The 18,952-nt window shown below is 50.2% G+C and overlaps 1 non-coding gene across 1 annotated transcript; it reads left to right on the top strand.

The window, feature by feature from the left end:
• Positions 1–15,590: 15,590 nt before the first annotated feature.
• TRNAS-AGA (transfer RNA serine (anticodon AGA)) lies at positions 15,591–15,672 on the top strand. The gene has a single exon. It is a non-coding gene; the product is annotated as a tRNA-Ser (tRNA).
• Positions 15,673–18,952: the final 3,280 nt, after the last annotated feature.

Consider the following 18,952-nt stretch of genomic DNA (forward strand, 5'->3'; position numbering starts at 1 on the left):
AGCTCTCAAGTACTTTCACTTCAGGCACTCAGGCTGAACTGCAGAGACATTTCGCCCTGTGGGTCATCGTAGGTGCACAGAAGACTGTGGGTAGGTTCAGGCAGCAGGTCAAGACTGCACAATCCCAAATGGCAGAAGAGACGCCCTTTCCAGGGATGTGGCAAAGCTCAATGGCAAGGAAAAACCATGGTGTGCTGCAGGGAAGTCCCCTGCCCGCAGGCGTGACGGCCACAAGGACCTTGCTTACACTCATCAGGCTCTACCACAGCATGGTTTTGTGATCAAAGAGATGCCCGCATCCTTCCCTGAGAGAGACCCACGCCCAACTTGACCTGTTTTGCTCAGCAAGATCATCCCAGAGGCCTGGATGGCCTGCTTTTGAGGAGAGGCTCAGGGCAGGGAGCCAAAAGCTCACAGCTCCTTTTCCTGGGTGAGGGATGGAGTGGCCCATTCCACGCATTTCAAACTACAAAGAGACAATGGATCAGTCTCCCAGAGCACCTGGGAGTCATCGTGATGTGGAAGAGTTGGGGAAAACCCTGAACTCCAGGCAAACGTGAGTCACCCTGCGGTGGACTTCAGTGGACACAGAGCCCTGGCCTCAGGCGTGCCAGGGATAGCAGAGCTTATAGCCTCATTCCTCCCAAAGTGCTGCCTTCTTCAAGGACATTTCTACACACTGTAGCACCATTCGTGAAACAACTGGTACTTCTGTGCAATCTCGTGCTGCTGCAGCCTTCCAAGGCATTGCCTTTCAGTGGCTGCTCAAGGGCCCATGAGACTCAGTGCACCCCAGAATAATGAAGGTTAGAAGGGGCCTCTGGAGGTCCTATGGGACGACTGCCTGCTCTGAGCAGATCAAACTTCCCAGTTACCTCAGGAAGCTCTGGGCCTTGCCCCATCAACTTCTCCACACTGCCACTGTCAGAGAGGTCACTGTCTCTTGGGCAGCTCTTCCAGGGCTGCACCGTGCCCCTTGTCACTTATTTTCCCACAGAGACAGCTGGCATTTCCCTTGTTGCAACTTGTTAGTGTTAATCTTGCCCTTTTGCAGCACCCCTCTCCGGAGAGTGTGGCTCCTTCCTTACACAACTTCCTGTAGCTGTTGGGAGACTGCAGTTCTTCACTTGCCTGGAATATTCCTCTCACTGGCCCGTCTGCTACTCAGGTACCAGTGACCTTGCAATCAGCATCCAAGCCATGTGCCTCCTTCTTTCCTATCAGGTATTCAGGCACAAGTGACCTCACAAGCCCCTAGAGCTGCCGTGAGCCTACTCCGGCCCATCAGCTGCAGAGACAGAAGTGACCTTAAGATCAAAATGCAAACCACATGCCTGCTGCTGGCCTAGCAGGCAATGAGGTGGAAGGGAACTCACAAGCACACAGCCCAAAATGTGCATGCTGCTGCTTATCAAGAACGCAAGCACCTAGCACAAGTCATGTTCCTGCAGACGGCCTGCGGAGCCAGACGCGACCTGACAGTCAACATCCAAGCCATAATCTGGCTTCTGGCCAGTCAGGTACCCAGGTAGCAGGGAGCTCACTTACAGATACCCGTGCCGTCTTCCTGCTGCCAGCTCACGGAAGCACTCAGACAAGGAGAACTTCTGGAAGAGGAAACTCCGGATTGCCTTTGAACGGTGATGGCAACTGGGATAGTTCCCTGAGGCCTGGAAGAAAGTCAAAGTCACTCCTGTCTTCCAGAAGGGCACAAAGGAGGACCTGGGGAACTGCAGGCTGTCCAGTCTCTCCTCAATCCCTGGAAAGGGGAAGGAGCAACTCATCCTGGAAACCCTTTCCAGACAAATGAAGAAGAAGAAGGTGATTGTTGTTTTCATTACACTATTCCTAGCCCATTTCTGTCTGACTCTGCTCTCCTCTTTTTGTGGGTGTGTATGCTTGTGTGTGTGCGCGCGCGCACGTGTGTGTGTGTGTGTGTGTGTGTGTGAGTGTGTGAGAGGTGTTGGCCAGGAAGCTTCAGCCTGCATCAAAACAAAATGGGCACACCAATCCAGATGTAGCCTCTGCAGTGCCAAGGGAAGGGCAACAATCCTTCCCCTCAGCTTTCATCAATGAGCTTGTGCTGGAAAGGAAGATTTGAGATGACCCACTCCAACCACATATCCAACGTATCCAGGTAGGCTTTCACCTGAGAAGGGGCTTGAGGCCTGGCGCCCACCCTAGCAGCCAGGGGTTCTCACAACTGAGCCTCCCAGGCCCACAAGTAGGCCACCAGGAGATGACAGTGAGGGTGCCAGCACTGGTGAGCAGGCCCCAGGGGCATGGGGTGAGGTCTGGAGATGGACAGGAAGTAAATACCAGGATTAGGATTGAAGGCTCCCTCCAGGATTTGCAGCGAGATCTGTGCTTGGACAGACTTCCCCTCCTCCTTCCAGCCCAGAGAGGTCTATAGTCACTGAAAGGGAAATGCAGAGCAGTTGCTGTGCCCTGCCTGCACAAACCCAGCCCTTGTGCTCTCCTAGGAGCCATGGAGCACACTCAGACCTCTTGGCTCATGCAGATCAAACCTAGAACTAGGTGGGTTTTAAAAGCGGGGTGAAACAACCAGCCTGAGAATGAGAGAGAGAAGTGGGCATCCTTGAGGTGTCATTATACGGACCACACGAAAACTTTTATTCAACCCACTTAACAAGGATGCCAAGCACAGAGGCTTTGCTGAAAAGGCCCTTTACTGCACACAGTCTTTTCCCCAGGACGATGACTTGAGATTGTTGCATGAGCAGGAAACCTACCCCCACTAGCCCTGCCTCCTATGGATAACCCCCACCCACCAAGAACCACACACAAAGAGAACATCAGGTCTCAGGCTCTAATTATGATTTGCATGGGGTTTATGTGAATCAAAGGGTTTTATTTAAAACAGCAACCGCTGCAAAGAATGGTGCAGTCCTAGGAAAACGGTTGGCAGGCCACTTGCAGGTGTGTAGACTATCCTGCTGCTCAGTGCAGGGCTAACTGCAAAGACAGTGGAGGATCCTTGCCGCCTTGTCCAGCTGACTTTTGTCCAGGGAGGGACTGCCTTTGCCTTCTCTACAAACCATGCTCCACACAGTGGAAGCCTGCAATCGGTTGCCCCCTCACCTTCTCTTCTCCGGGCTGAACAAACCAAGCTCCCTCAGCATCTCCCTCAATCACCACGCGCTTTGGCACCCTCTGATCCCACTCTGCACATGTCCCCTCTTCCTGACAGATGTGTGCACAGGAAGACCTCTTCTGTGGCTCATACTGCCTGACCGTGGTCCTCCTGAAAAATGCCACCAGTGCTTGTGCAGCCTGCAGTGGGATGGCATGGGGTTTCTCTGTCCTGGCAGGGGTGTTGGAGAGAAATGCCACAGAGCCTGAGCTGGATGTGTGCATGCAATGCCACCTGCTCTGCATTCCCCTTTCATGGCAGTTACTGGAAACCCCTTCCAGGCAGAAGGGCTGGAAGGAGGAGGGAAAAGTCTGTCCCAGCACAGCTTTCACTGTAAATCCCAGAGAGTTACAATAGAAAAAATCAGTTTTGGACTTACAAGTGAAAATTGTAACTATAGGGAATTGCGTTAGGTACAATGAATCATGATAGGTATAACCACAGAAACCTCGTATATTTTCTATCGAATTTTGTGTTTAAGAACTAACATTGTGATTGAAACAATAGGCAGAAGTGTAGCCAGGGGACTAGCTAATAGAGGTAATTACGAAAGTGTAGTCAAGTGATTAACTAGTATTTTCTCATAAGTTTTGCAGTTCTTTGCTCTTATGACTAGATGTTCCTGTACGCTAGATGAGAACAATGCTGACATTGACCACATGTGACTGAAATTGCGTTACGCTTCAAGATCAAAGAACAAGGACCAGAACAAGGACTTCAAGGAGAGCCAACAGAATCTCAAATGGGTCGGTGGTCGTGAAAGCAGCCCTTCGATTCAAATGAACTCATCATTGCGCGTGATCGGATGTAGGCAGTACTATGATAATCACTAATAATAATTTTTATGCGTATGTATATTAATCTGATTAATATGTAATTAGTTACTCCATATAACCCATTTGTGCTGAAGCTGTGGCATGCACACTAGGTGGAATTATCCCCCGTGCATCCAGCGCGGCAATAAACAAAGTGCCTGCTTCTTAACATCACATTGGTGTTAAGGAGTTTTATTCCAGATTTCGGTAACAGTTTTTGGTGACCCAGATGGGAGCTTGTGAGTGAGACTGGACAAGGTCAAGTGTTGATCGAAATCCGGCTGGCACCGAGGAATTCTTGGGGAGAACCATCGCCCTCGACTCACAAAGCTCCTCGCAACGTTCCCTGGAAAAAGGGTAAGGCACTTCTTTGGAATTCGTTTGGAATGCCTGCCTGTAAGGCACAGCAAAAGCTTTGCAGGGTTGGGGCTCGGAGGGTACCCGTTTGCACTGGAAGCCTAGGCGTCTGCCCGAAAGTCATAAGCAAAAGCTATTGCTGGGTTGGACTTTGTGTATTTGGGACAATTGTCATTTGGTATTTGTTTGGTATTTGACATTTGGTATTTAAAATCTGACATTTGGTATTTGATAGCTGATGTCTGGTATTTGACATTTGGTATTTAATATCTGACATTTGGTATTTGATAGCTGATGTCTGGTATTTGACATTTGGTATTTAATATCTGATATTTGATGTAAGTATAATGGCATTAGCAAAATTGTTTAAGAGTAAGAGTGCAGGAAATAGAAGTGCTGCTGAAAAGATACCAAAAACATCACCATTGGAATGTTTATTGGCACATTGGGGTGAATTCCATGATGATTTACGTAAAAGTCAGATAATTGAATACTGTAATCATTGGTGGCCTTTGTAAGTTTTGGCAGATGAGGAAAAATGGCCAACGAACGGAACTTTGAGTTATAATACTTTATTGCAGTTACTGTTGTTTTGTAGGAGAGAGGGTAAATGGAGTGAAGCGCCATATGTCGATTTGTTCTTTTATCTGAGGCAGAGAGCGGATTGGCAAAAAGAATGTAAAGTTAATTAGTCGAGATAATCTGGTGATGGCACTGACTTCAGAAAATAAGAAAACTAAGAGTTGTTGTTCGGCTTGTGATATTGGAAAGAGGTGCTTTAGATGTACGGTACCGAGAGAGGATGGAACGGAGTTAGAACTGGAGATAGCCCCGCCGAGGGAGGAACAAGATTCCTCTCCTTCACATGCACGGGAAAGGAGTATTGAATCAGGAAGAATAATGGAGCTGGATAGCAGTAGAATGGGGGAGGGGGGGATGAAACACCAGAAGAAGTAATTCATACCCCAGTGTCTCGGAGAACTAGACAGCAATCTCAATTGTTAGCCCCCTTGAGACAGGGAGTGGGACAACATGGGCCAGTGTCTGTAAAAGTCCCATTCTCTATCACGGATTTGATGGCATGGAAACAGGCAGCAGGGGTGTATGGAGAAGATCCAGAGAGGGTGGGAAGAGTCGTAGAAACACTTATTAGAACTCAGGACCCCAACTGGAATGATTTACAGGTAATATTCGATAGTTTATTGGAGAGTACTGAAAAACAGATGGTATTAAAAACTGGAAAAGCACAAGCAGAGGCAGCATATATGAATGAAACGCTCTCTGGAACTTTGGAAGAGAGTTTTCCTTCAGGAGATCCCCAACGGCATCTGAATGACCCTGTACACAGGAGAAGGTTAACTCGATACCAAAAATGGGTATTGTATGGAGTAAAGCATGCAATGCCAAAAGCTTTGAATTGGTCTAAGTTATATGAGATAAAGCAAGACAAAACTGAATCTCCCTCTGTGTCTTTGGAACAACTGAAGGAAACTGCTAGAAAATACACTGATTTAAAATTGGAAACAGAGGCAGAACAACAACGGTTGGCTTTGATTTTTATGGGACAGTCAGTGCCTGTTAGAAGGTGAAAGATCCAAAAATTGGAGGGAGAGGACTCAAGAAATTTAAATAAAATGTTAGAAATGGCATGGAAAGTTTATAATAATCAAGAGAAGGAAAAAAAGGAAAGGAAAGGAAAGGAAAGGAAAGGAAAGGAAAGGAAAGGAAAGGAAAGGAAAGGAAAGGAAAGGAAAGGAAAGGAAAGGAAAGGAAAGGAAAGGAAAGGAAAGGAAAGGAAAGGAAAGGAAAGGAAAGGAAAGGAAAGGAAAGGAAAGGAAAGGAAAGGAAAGGAAAGGAAAGGAAAGGAAAGGAAAGGAAAGGAAAGATTAGAGACAGTAGATTAATAGCTGTTTTAACAGGGAATGCAGAAGAGGAAGAGGACAAGCTAGAGGAAGAGGTTTTAGAAATTGTGGTGACTGGCAACCAAATGCACCTCTAGGGATGAATCAGTGTGCATACTGCAGGGAGGATGGACATTGGAAAAAGGATTGCCCTAAACTGAAAACAAGTCAGCAAGAAGCTGCAAAAATGATGTCTCTGGATGAATGAAGGGGACTGGAGGGGAACCCAGCTGCGCCTCTGCTTACAATTAAGCTGGGAAATGGTAAAGTTGAATTTTCAGTAGATACAGGAGCAGTATCTTCTGTTTTGAACACTTATAAAGGGCAATTGGGAAATAAAGCAGCTAACATAATTGGAGCCACTGGGAAACAGGAAAATAGACCATTCCTTCAACCCCGAGATTTAAAATTTGGAAATAAGGCAATTACACCTGAATTTTTGTATGTGCCAGAATGTCCGACACCCTTGTTGGGTTGAGATCTGTTATCCAAATTAAATGCACGGGGAGTTTTTGAGGGAGGAGACATTCTTTTAAAAATACCAGAATCAAAGCCAGGAGAAATATTGATGATACAGGAGAAGGTCAAAATTCAGGAGATGCCACAGGAAGTTGATGCTGCTGTGATACCTATAGTTTGGAACACAGAGATACCTGGAAAATCTAAGACGGCAGGCACATCCTGTAAAGGTGGAATTGAAGGAAAATGTGAAGCCAGTAAGACTAAAACAATATCCAGTTAAGCCTGAGGCTAGATTGGGAATCAAGAAATTAATTGATAAATTTGTGGACTAGGGAATTTTGGAGGAGCGTGAATCTGAATATAATACTCCAATCTTACCGGTGAAAAAACCGTCAGGAGAATATAGACTAGTTCAAGGTTTAAAGGCTATAAATCAGATAATGAAAGACATACATCCTGTGGTGGCCAATCCACATACGCTCTTAACAGCCTTAAGAGAGAGTAATCAGTGGTTTACAGTGCTTGATTTGAAAGATGCTTTCTTTTGTATACCCCTGGAAGAAGAAAGTCGAAAATTGTTTGCTTTCGAGTGGGAAAATCCACAAACAGGATGAAAACCACAATTGACATGGACGAGGTTGCCGCAAGGATTCAAGAATAGTCCAACAATTTTTGGAAGCCAATTAGCAAAAGAACTTGAGATGTGGAAACACGATGGTCCCAAACCTGGACATTTACTCCTACAGTACGTAGAAGACATACCGATAGCGACAGAAGAAAGACCAGCATGTATAAAGGTAACAACTGATCTTTTAAACTTTTGGGGGCTGAGCGGATACAAAGTCTCTAGGACTAAGGCCCAGATAGGAAAACAGACTGTGATATACCTGGGTTTTGAAATCTCACAAGGGCAAAGACAGTTGGGAACAGACACAAAGAAGCAATTTGCAGTATCCCAGAGCTGAGAAATACCCATGAATTGAGAACCTTTTGGGGAATGGCTGGGTGGTGTCAGCTATGGATAATGAACTATGGTCTGTTAGCTAAACCATTATATGAAGCTCTTAAAGGTCCACCATTTGAATGGGGTCCAGATCAGCGGAGAGCTTTCCAGAATTTAAAATTGGCTCTGATGACAGCACCAGCTTTGGGACTTCCGGATTTGACCAAACACTTCCAGTTATTTGTACACAAGTGTAAGAGACTGTGTCGGTTGTTTGTCTCAACGTTGCTGGAACATCAAACCACCAACTGACACCACTGCCATAGCAACAGAGTGACAGTCGGGACCGCAAGACCAGAGGTTTCCTGTCTTCTTAGGAGCCTGAAGTGGAACTAATTCTAAGAAACTTTAACCTAACCCATGCACATGCGCCCAGACCCGGGGTCTGGAAGAAAGACCACCTAAGAATCCTTGAGACCCCCCAGTGACGGTATTGGGCATGCACACCACCACCGGGTGGTAGGTGTGGTTAAGCAGAACAGCTCTTGGAATATGCTAAGCGATTCTTAGAAGAAAAATGAATATACAACGAGGCAACCCAAGAAAAGAGCAGAAACGACCGACATTGGACGGAACATTCTCCCACCGGACTTGAAGACCAATCGGGCTGTCGGGACACCGCAGATCCGTGGTGGTAGCTATTGCAACTAACTCTTTCTTTCTTTTCTTTCTTTCTCTCTCTCTCTTTCCTTTGCGTTTGCAAACCTGTCGTTAGGCAAATAAAGTTACTTGGTGCTTGACCCTGTTTTGAGTCTTAATTCTGTTCCCGAGAATACGAGCAAAACCTCGCCCCGGTCTCTGACCGGCGTGCGACAGCGAGAAACAACATATTGCACTGGGAGTGCTGACCCAGAAGATGGGGAGCTGGAAACGACCGGTTGGATATTTCTGCAAACGACTGGACTTTGTAAGTAAGGGCTGGCCTGCTTGTCTGAGAGCTGTTGCAGCCACTGTGATGATAATACAGGAGGCTCGAAAATTGACTTTGGGAAGAATGATGGTGGTATATGTGCCACATATGGTGATATCAGTGTTGGAGCAAAAGGGGGGCCATTGGCTATCCCCGAGCAGAATGATGAAGTACCAGGTAATTTTAATGGAACAAGATGATGTGATTTTGAAAACCACTAACTTAATTAATCCTGCAGTTTTTCTGAGTTGTGTACAGGAAGGAGGACAACTGGAACATGATTGCCTGACTACCATTGAATACGTATACTCCAGTCGAGAGGATTTGAAAGATGTACCTATAGACAATCTGGGCTGGGAATTGTACCCAGCTGGCAGCGGCTTCATCAAAAATGGAATCCGTTACGCAGGATATGCGTAACAGTATTACTCTTTTAGTAATACTGTTTTAGTAACAGATATCAGTAACAACTGAAAAATCAGTTTCCCTTTCATGGCAGTTACTGGAAACCCCTTCCAGGCAGAAGGGCTGGAAAGAGGAGGGAAAGTCTGTCCCAGCACAGCTTTCACTGTAAATCCCAGAGGGAGCCTTCACTCCTAATCCTGGTATCGACTTCAAGTCCATCTCCAGACCTCACCCCATAACCCTAGGATCTGCTCACCAGTGCAGGCCCCCTCACTACACTCTCCTGGTGGCCCACTTGTGGAGTGCAAGGTACAGCTGGAGCTGAACTTGGCTAGGGACATGAAAAATAACAAGAAGGGTTTCTTCAGGTACATAAGACAACAAAGGAAGATGAAAGAAACTGTACACCTCCCATGATGAGCAGAATGGGAGACCTGGCTACAACCGACATGGAGAAGGCTGAGGTACTCAACAACTTTTTTGCCTCGGTCTTCACCAGCAAGTGTTCTAGCCATGCCACCCAATTCACAGATCCAAAGGCAGGGACTGGGAGAATGAAGTACCACCCATCGTACGAGAAGATCAGGTTTGAGACCACCTAAGGATGTGCACAAGTCCACAGGACCCGGTGAGATGCATCCGAGGGTCCTGAAGCAACTAGCAGATGAAGTTGCTAAGCCACTCTCCATCAAATTTGAAAAGTCGCGGCAGACTGGTGAAGTCCCCAGTGACTGGAAAAGGGGAAACATTTTTAAAAGGGGAAAAAAGGAAGACCTATGGATTGGCAGGCGAGTCAGTCTCACCCCTGTGCCCAGCAAGACCATGGAGCAGCTCCTCCTGGAAACTACGCTAAGGCACATGGAAAAGAGAGAGGTGATTGACGGCAGCCAACATGGCTTCACTAAGGGTAAATCGTGCCTGACAAACTTAGTGTCCCTCTACGATGAGGTTACAACATTGGTAGATAAGGGAAGAGCGACTGACGTCATCTCCTTGTGCAAAGCGTTTGGTACTGTCCTGCACAACATCCTTGTCTCTAAAATGGAGAGACATGGATTTGGCAGGTGGACCACTTGGTGGATAAGGATTGGCTGGATGGTCGCACTCAAAGAGCTGCGGTCAACAGATGGATGTCCTGGTGGAGACCAGTGACGAGTGGTGTCCCTCACAGGTCTGTACTGGGACCAGTATTATTTAACATCTGTGCCCAGGACATGGACAGTTGGACTGAGCACACGCTCAGCAAGATTGTGGATGACACCAAGCTGGGTGATGTGGTCGATACTCTAGAGAGAAGGAATGACATTCAGAGGGACCTTGACAGGCTAGAGACATGGGCCCATGCAAACCTCAAGAAGTTCAAAAGGGCCAAGTGCAAGGTCCTGCAGCTGGGCTGGGGCAATCCCAAACATGGATACAGGCTGGGCAATGAGTGGATTGAGGGCAGCCCTGTGGAGAAGGACTTGGGGCTATTGGTGGATGAATATGAGCCAGCAATGCACACTTGCAGCCCAGAAAAGCATTTGTATCCTGGGCTGCATCAAAAGCAATGTGGCTAGCAGGTCGAGGGAGGTGATTTTCCCCCCCTACTCCACAGTACCTGGAGCACTGTGTTCAGCTCTACGGCCCAAAGCATTAGAAAGACATGGACCTGCTCGAGCGGTTCCAGAGGAAGGCCACAAAGGTGATCGGGGGGCTGGAGCACGTCTCCTATGAGGAGAGTCTGAGAGCATTGGGGTTGATTAGCCTAGAGAAGAGAAGGCTCCTGAGAGACCTTCAGGAAAAGTGGGAGGGACTCTTGGTCAGGGAGTGCAGTGATAGGACGAGGTGTGATGGTTTAAAGTGGAAGAGGGTAGATTTAGATTAGGTATTAGGAAGAAATTATTTCCTGTGAGGCTGGTGAGACACTGGAACAGGTCATCCAGAGAAGTTGTGGATGCCCCATCCCTGAAGTGTTCAAGGCCAGGTTGGAGTGCCTGATCTAGTGGAACATAATCTAGTGCAAGGTATCCCTGCCCATGGCAGGTGGAGTTCCAACAACATGATCTTTAAGTTCCATTCCACATAAAACGACTCTATGATTCATTCTATGACTCTAGGTGGTATGAAGTGGGAGCAAAACATTTCAGGTGAAAGAGGCAAGGGCTTAATCACCAGAGAGGCCTCAGCAAGCTGCAACTACTAGGTGTTGAGATGCTTCATGAGCAAGGAATGTTTGTGGCCCCCCCAGGGCTCTGGGACACAGCATAAAAGCCTGCGCTGCTCCAGGCTCTGCATCCTCCTCTCTTGCCTCCCTTTCCTCGAGGAGCAAGGTAAGCCTGAGTCCGCTCCATCTCTCTCTGTGAGCTGAACTGCTGTCTTGGTGGCTACTGAGGCTGATACTTGGGCTGCCTCAGCTTTGCCCTGCCATACAACTGTTGAAGGGCTGCAATCTCTTTGCCTTTTGGGGGAGGTGGCTGGGGAGAGCTGGGAAGAGGAGGGCTCTTTCAAGCAGAAGGGGATCCATGGGGCTCAGGTGCAGGGGGGTCTGCCGACCAGAATGTGCACCTGCAGGAGGCCGTCTCTAACCAAATGGCCAAGGGCGTCCAGTGCCATCTTCAAAGCAACAATGGAGATGGGGTATGATCAGTCTTTCCACAGGCGCTTTAAAGCCACTGCGCTGGGGCCTATTCCAAAAGTGGGTCAGCCTTCCTGTGCCGTGCAACTCGGAGGGCCATGGCAAATGTCGGCACACTGGGTGTTTTGAAAACAAAGAGTCTCCACGGAGAGAGCTGAGGAAAAGACAGACAGACTGATATTGAGGTTTGTGCTCCCTGCCTGCTCTGTGTTTCAGCTTTGCCTCCCTCGCCGAGAGATGTCTTGCTTCAGACCCTGTCTCCCAACGCCCTGCGGCGCCTCCGGCCCAACCCCACTTGCAAGCAGCTGCAGTGAGCCCTGTGTCGCCCGCTGCGCTGACTCGACGGTGGCCATCCAGGCCTCCCCGGTGGTGGTGACCCTGCCGGGCCCCATCCTCACCTCTTTCCCTCAGAGCACAGCCGTGGGATCCTCGCTGTCAGCTGCTGTTGGGAGCTCCCTCAGCGCCGGGGGGGTTCCCATCTCTTCTGGGGGCTCCCTCGGTCTGGGGGGGTCAGGGCTGTGTCTGCCTCCCACCCGCTGCGGTCTGAACTGCTGAAGCCAGCAGATCATCCCCTTTGGAGCACCAAGGAAGACAGGGATCCTGCAGCAGCAGGAGCGTAGCCACGGCTTGCAGGTGGGCTGAGTGTCCTCATCCCGCCGCGCAGAAGGGACCTGTGCCTGCTGCTCCTCGCTGCACTGCAGGCCTCGCCGTGTCTCCTCTGGCTCTGCTTTGCTCTGAGCTCCTCGGGAAAGGGCTCATTCTCTTCTGCTTTGCTGAACCTCCTGCTGACGGAGGGAGCGTGCCGGAGTTAGGGCCTGCTCTTGGTGGGCTGGCATTGCCACCGGCTGGATCGAAATGGGGAAAGGCAAGCGCTTTGCCTGGAGCTTGTCCTTGGGCTATGGGCCATTCTCTGTGCCTCCCTGAACCCAGCAGACGTGTTTCTCGGTCTCTGTTCCGTGCCACTGCAATTCCTCCTTCTCATTAAAGACTTTGTGCAGCACAGCTGGAGTCTCGTGGTGGTTTGTTCTCCTCCTCCCTCCGTTGGCTACACGCTCTGCAAGGAGGAGCACTGGCTTCTGTCCCGATCTTACCAGCAGTTGTGGGTGGAGCTCCCTGAACTTACAGCAGAGCACCAAAAAGCCTCAGAGTCTTTGAGCATGAGTCTGTCACCTGGTGATCACGGCCCTGTGGGGCCAGTTGCCAAATTGTTCATTTTGAAAGTTAATAGAGACCTTTTGAATTAACTTTTCAGTCCTCTCAATTGTTGTTCACAAAATCATATGAAAAACAGTCATGGCACTTCTCTCTTTCATTGGTGTTGTGGAAAGAAACTCCAGGGGATAGGTATGGAGTGGAAAGGAGAAATGCCCTTCTTTTCATGGCTGGACGTAGGCTGTGTGACTGCAAGATGGGGTTAGGCTGGGCATTTCACTAGGGAACTGAGCATGCACAATCATGATCCCGCTCTTCGTAACTCCACCTACTTGTAGAACTGCTATTGGCAGAGCGGGAGTCTGCAAATACTGTGCTAACACACACCCCACATACAACCCCACTGTCCAGACTGGGTTTTGACTGTCAGCACAGCAAAACCATGCTTTTTGCTCTAAGCAAGCCCTGGAATCAGAGACTTGAGAAGCTTTGTCCCCTTTAGGTAGAGAGTCTAGCTGTGAGGGGCTCCTTGTGGTTCCCTTGGCCCACAGGCTGTAAGCTGCAAGCTGCAAGAGAAATGAGAGTGTCTCAGTTCTTACTTACCAGGAACATCGTTACATCCAGTTCCAGTAAACTTCAGGATGCCTCTGCAATGCCGGAGCCTGGACAGGTTAGGTCAGCCTCTCCAGGGTGACTTCAGATCTGACAGACAGGCCTCTGAGCCACTACATAAGGAGCAGGCCTCCTGCCACCACACAGCCCAATTGCATTGCTGGCCTCATGAAGCACAGCCTGTCCCTTGACCACCACCTAGGCAATTGTCATGGTTTAACCCCAGCCAGCAACTAAGCACCACGCAGCCGCTCACTCACTCACTCCCCCCCACCCAGTGGGATGGGAGAGAGAATTGGGAAAAGAAGTAAAACTCGTGGGTTGAGAGAAGAACGGTTTAATAGAACAGGAAAGAAGAAACTAATAATGATAATGATAACACTAATAAAATGAAAACAGCAATAATAAAAGGATTGGAATGTACAAATGATGCGCAGTGCAATTGCTCACCACCCGCCGACCGACACCCAGCTAGTCCCTGAGCGGCCATTCCCTGCCCCCACCCCCCAGTTCCTATACTAGATGGGACGTCACATGGTATGGAATACCCCGTTGGCCAGTTTGGGCCAGCTGCCCTGGCAGTGTCCTGGGCCAGCTTCTTGTGCCCCTCCAGCTTTCTCGCTGGCTGGGCTTGAGAAGCTGAAAAATCCTTGGCTTTGGTCTAAACACTACTTAGCAACAACTGAAAACATCAGCGTTATCAACATTCTTTGCATACTGAACTCAGAACATAGCACCGTACCAGCTACTAGGAAGAGAGTTAACTCTATCCCAGCTGAAACCAGGACAGCATTATTGATCTTCATCTGTACCCTGCCATGGCAGCATGCTTTTCTTGCCAGGTGCAACCACCAGCAGCAGCAGCAGCAGCAGCAGCAGCAGGTGCAGTTCTGTGCCAGGCCAAAAAAAGCCTCCCTCCTGGCTCCTGTACCAGCACTACAGTGAGGAGCCCAGCCTGGAGCCCTCCCAACAGGCAGAAAGCGCTGGCCTCAGTCGGTCTCAAGGCTGCAAGGAGGCAAAGGGACTGGCTTGAAACCCCAGGGGAAAGCTGGGCATTTTCTGAGCAGAAGAGCCTGCCTGCAGAAGATGTAAGGCACCCACCCTGGAGCCAGCCTGAAGAGACGTCTCTCTGCCTTGGCCAGGAATCAAAGCTGGGTCAACGGCTTGGAAAGCAGCTGTGCTCGCTAATATTCCAGCAATGCACCTGTGGGCAGTGCTGCCTCCTGCGCCTCCAGCTCAGAGCCTGGCCGGCCTCCTCCCTCCAGCCCCCCGCACACACACTTCCTCAAGCCACTCCTCATGCTCAGCCTCTCGACTGCAACCACCTCCCACCCTTGTTCTGCATGCAGTCAGACACTGCCAGGTGCACCCCCTCCACACTGCCTCCTTAACGCCATTTTCCTGCTCCAGAGCCAAGACAGAAGGGGAGCCACTTTCATCTGGTGGTGTAAATTACCGCTTTTGTGGATCGTTTGATATTTTGGTCCTTGCTCAGGAACTGGACAATGCTTGCAGTGGTGGAAAAAAGCTCTGCACATACCTATTCCACCAAATCAAGCTCTCCCCAGTCTCCCTCTAAGTCACCCACACCCCCCGTTTATTCTCCCTTTGCCCGCCCACGCTTTAGCTCAGCCAGTCTCTACCTCGCCTTTTCCATGGATCTCTCCCACTCTCGCAAACCATTGCCCCTAGACGCCAACAACCTGCACGGCGGTCATGGTCTTTGTTGAAGGGCTGACGCTGCCCTACGTCCCCAAGAGGCTGGAAGTGCTGCCGGCAGATCACCACCTGCCCTGCAGCAGTGTCCCCACCGTAGTGCTCACAGCAGGCTTGGAGGCCCCCTCAGATAAATCTGAGAAGCAAAGTGGGGTCTAATATCTCACCTCACACTGGTTGTCTCCACACAGCTGCCTTCTCTTCTTCCCTGGAAGCAGCAGAGACACCAGCTGAGGGTGAAACCATCCCCCCTCCCGTGGCAGGATATCCCAGGTGCCCGGCTGAGGACAAGGCGCTGGGAGCTTCAGCTGTAGCCCCTGGGGTTACGCCTCTCAAGGCCTCTGCAAGGCTGGCAGCAGGTGCCCGTCATGCTCAGTGCAGGTCCCAACTGCAAATCTTCGAGTGGAGCCTAGCCCTGAAACTCCCAGGGAGCCGGGTGTCATTGCACAGGGCACGTGATCAGCAGGGCAGAGAGGGCTGGAGCAGGTAGTTGTGGTCGAGTGGTGAAGGCGATGGACTAGAAATCCATTGGGGTTTCCCCGCGCAGGTTCGAATCCTGCCAACTACGGGGCGCAGTCCCCTTTTGGGCTCCCTGCAATTGACCACGCTGCAGCCAGCAGTGGGACTCAGCTGCACACTGTGCCTGGTGCCCAGGGAGACAGTGAAAGCCCCTTGCCTACAGCACTTGTCCTCGCTAATCCCCATTGCCCCCGAAATTCCTGGATGAAAGGGAAACCCTGCTCCCATTGACAAGGTAGGCATGTTGGGGGAAGAGAATGGACCAGTGCTGAGATGAAAGGTCCAATGTTAGAATCATAGAATCATTTAGGTTGGAAAAGACCTTCAAGATCATTGGGTCCAACCATCAACCATGCCCACTAAACCATGTCCTGAAGTACCCCGTCCACTCGCTTTTTGAATACCTCCAGGGATGGTGACTCAACCAGTTCCCTGGCCAGCCTGTTCCAATGTTTGACAACCCTCTTACTAATGAATTTTTCCTAATATCTAACCTTAATCTCCCTTATCTAACCTTAATCTCCCTTGCCACAACTTGAGGCCGTTTCCTCTCGTCCTATCTCCAGCCACCTGACAGAAGAGAGCAGCACCCACCTCACTACAACCCCCCTTCAGGTAGTTGTAGAGAGCAATAAGGTCTCCCCTCAGCCTCCTCTTTTCTAGGCTAAACAGCCTCAGTTCCCTCAGCTGCTCCTCATAAGACTTGTGCTCCAGGCCCCTCACCAACTTGGTTGCCCTTCTCTGAACATGCTCCAGCAACTCAATGTCTTTCTTGTAGTGAGGGGCCTAAAACTGAACACAGTACTCAAGGTGCAGCCTCACCAGTGCTGAGTACAGGGGAAAAACCACCTCCCTGCTCCTGCTGGCCACACTATTTCTGATACAGGCTAGGATGCCGTTGGCCACCTTGGCCACCTGGGCACACTGCTGGCTCATATTCAGCCGGCTGTCAATCAGCACACCCACATCTTTCTCTGCCGGGCAGCTTTCTAGCCACTCTTCCGCAAGCCTGTAGCGCTGCATGGCGTTGCTGTGACCAAAGTGCAGGACCCGGCACTTGGCCTTGTTGAATTTCATACGATTGGCCTCAGCCCATCAATCCAGCCTGTCCAGATCTCTTTGTAGAGCCTCCCTACCCTCAAGCAGATCGACCCTGCCTCCCAACTTGGTGTCATCTGCAAACTTGCTGAGGGTGCACTCAATCCCCTCATCCAAATCATCGATAAAGATATTAAACAGAACAGGGCCCAATACTGAGCCCTGGGGAACACCACCTGTGACCTGCCACCAGCTGGATTTCACCCCATTCACCACAACCCTCTGGGATCAGCCATCCAGCCAGTTTTTCACCCAGTGAAGAGTACACCCATCCAGGCCACGAGATGCCAGTTTCTCAAGGAGTATGCCATGAGAGACAGTGTCAAAGGCCTTGGTGAAGTCAAGGAAGATAACATCCACAGCCTTTCCCTCATCCACTAGGCGGGTCACCCGGTCATAGAAGGAGATCAGGTTGGTCAAGCAGGACCTGCCTTTCATAAACCCATGCTGACTGGGCTTGATCCCCTTCTTCTCCTGGACTTGCCATGTGAGTGCTCTCAAGACAAACCATTCTATAATCTTCCCCGGTACCGAGGTCAGGCTGACAGGCCTGTAGTTCCCCAGATCCTCCATCTGAACCTTCTTGTAAATGGGAGAATGGACCAGTGCTGAGTACCAGCCATGACAAGAGGGCCAACGTTGTTGGCTCTTGAGCAGAACTTAAGAGCCTGATCTCACATCACACCCCATGCAGAACAACCCTACCAGCTGTCTGTCCTCCCTAGGCCTGAACCTAAAACAGCTCACCTCCAAAGACAGCCTGCACAGCATGACCCTCATTGCTAAAATGAAGGGGAGGCACCTCCTGGATCTGAGATCTTGCCAGCACTCACAAAGTGCCCCTCACTTTAGGTCTCACAAAGGCAGACTGGTGTGGAGAGCAGGCAAAGGGTGGGGGTGGGGGGAAGAGAAGGGGCCAGCGTCAACTATGAGCTACAGAATGGGGGAGCACAGCACAGCACAGCACTGGCAGGGTAAGGCCCTCACCGCTGATGTGAAAGGCAAGGTGCTAACTGCTAGACAACTTGCTTAGAAGAACGAACACTGCTTAGGACTAAGGGCTTTTACCTCAGCATCAACGTCACCTGAAGACCCAACCTAGACTGGCTCTCACTGGCTGAGAACACCCCATGCAGATGATAAACCAATGGGAGATTGGTCTTTCAAAAAAAACCCAGGTATACAGCCAGGGCCAGAACAGCAACCAGCCTAAATCGAGTATAAAGCCCCTCCACCTGCAAGGGACATTGGTTTAGAACAATGAAGATTAACACCCCACTGAGCATCTGTCCACACCACCTGCCCGGGAGAAGCAGGTGATCTTGGGATCAACCTGATCTCCTTCTATGACCGGGTGACCTGCCTAGTGGATGAGGGAAAGGCTGTGGATGTTATCTTCCTTGACTTCACCAAGGCCTTTGACACTGTCTCTCATGGCATACTCCTTGAGAAACTGGCATCTCGTGGCCTGGATGGGTGTACTCTTCACTGGGTGAAAAACTGGCTGGATGGCCGATCCCAGAGGGTTGTGGTGAATGGGGTGAAATCCAGCTGGTGGCAGGTCACAGGTGGTGTTCACCAGGGCTCAGTATACTGATCTTGGGAGCAATAGTAACTGATTAGCCCACCCCTTAACATGAGTAATTTGATTGGTCAACACAACTGTATTGTAAACATATACCAAACCTGCTTTCCTCTATCTCGGGGTCCTCCATGCATTAGGCTGGGGCTCCACTACGTGTCCAGCCAAATTAGGAGGATTAATTCCCTTGGTAATTCTATGCTTGGTAATGCTAAGCGTCCTTGTCTCCCTCCTCGGCCGGAAAAAGAACGGACGTTGACGCTGGGCACAGTCCCACAGCCCCCTGGGAGCTGGATTCCTGGGCAGGGTGGCAGCCGTCCTGAGCTCGCTGGAGAGCAGCTCCCCTCTGCCCTGCAAAGCAACAAGGCTGCCCCCTCGCTCCGGGGTTTCCTCCAGTGCCTGCAGAGCCAGCTTGGGTGGCCAAGAAGAAAGTCCCCATGCAGGGTTATGGGCAGGAGATGTGGGGAGAAGGGCAAGGCAAGGCCCTTGAGCTGCCACCCCAGGCCCAAAGGAGGTGAACTTTCCAGAGAGCCCATTTCCTGGCCCGCGTGAGGGCACAGGACAGAGGAAGGGAAGGAGGCATGAGGGCTGGCAGTGCCAGGGAGCATCAGACAGGGCCGTGGGAGGTGCTGGCAGAGGTGCTGGGGGG

Source organism: Buteo buteo, chromosome 13 (genome assembly GCF_964188355.1).
Source record: "Buteo buteo chromosome 13, bButBut1.hap1.1, whole genome shotgun sequence".
Lineage (NCBI taxonomy): Eukaryota > Metazoa > Chordata > Aves > Accipitriformes > Accipitridae > Buteo > Buteo buteo.